Here is a 1,095-nt window from a genome sequence, read left to right on the forward strand (position 1 = left end):
GCTGGAATGGAAACAGGGAAAGGGCTGGATGGGTGAAATGATGGTGGAATGATGGCTGTGTAGTGCTGGAATGGGAACAGGGAAGGGGCTGGATGGGTGAGGACAGTGACTAACAGAGGTTGAGGCCATTAGGATTATGGGACCATAAGATGTATTGCAGGGAGAGTTCCCATGTGTGCAATTCACAAAAGCTGGTGTGGTGGCAAGGATCCATACAGCACAGACTGTGAAGCAGTCATTGAAATGAAGGATGTTATGTTTGGCAGCGTGTTCAGCAACAGGGAGGTCCACTTGATTTTTGGCCACAGTTTGTCGGCAGCCATTCGTGCGGACCTCCCAAGTCCCACCGTCCAGCCACAGAGAAGCATTCCCCTTGTAACTCTGTACCACACAGGACAGCAACAACTGAATTACATTCTCTTCCATGGTTTTGACTGCCTCTTGTTGTATCCAGAAATGAGAAATGTCCTGCCCACTATCCTTCCCACCCCTCCCACAGTGATATTCCACTGTCCACCAAACCTACACACCTTACTCTACCCCTGCTTCCAACCACTTACATCATGACTCATACCCCTGTAATAAACCTAGATGCAAGAACTGTCCCATACATCGTCCCACCACCACGTACTCCAGTCTGGTCACAAACATTGCCTGTCCCATCAAAGGCAAGGCTACCTGTGAAACCAGTCATGTGATCTACAAGCTAAGATGCAACCACTGTGCTGCATTCTATGTGGGCAAGACAACCAACAAGCTGCCTGTCCACGTGAAGGACTATGTTACAGTCACCAAACGCTACAACTGTCGTGACTATGGGCACATTGCAAAGTACTCTACGGAAAACAAACCAATGTGCTCCCACTGTGGAGAACGTGACCATCTAAAAAAAGGACTTATAAACAACAAGTGTGCAGTAGTGTGCATTTCATGTGCAAAAATGAGGGAATAACGTGGACAATGAGGTAAAGATGTTGTGACATGCCAAATGTTCTCAGTGTGGGAAATTCACAGAACAGAATATGGATACTGAACCATTGTGTAATCTGCTGATGATCATCACAGACAACCACAGAGTAAATACAAATGCAACCA

Source organism: Schistocerca gregaria, chromosome 4 (genome assembly GCF_023897955.1).
Source record: "Schistocerca gregaria isolate iqSchGreg1 chromosome 4, iqSchGreg1.2, whole genome shotgun sequence".
NCBI classification, from domain to species: Eukaryota; Metazoa; Arthropoda; class Insecta; order Orthoptera; family Acrididae; genus Schistocerca; species Schistocerca gregaria.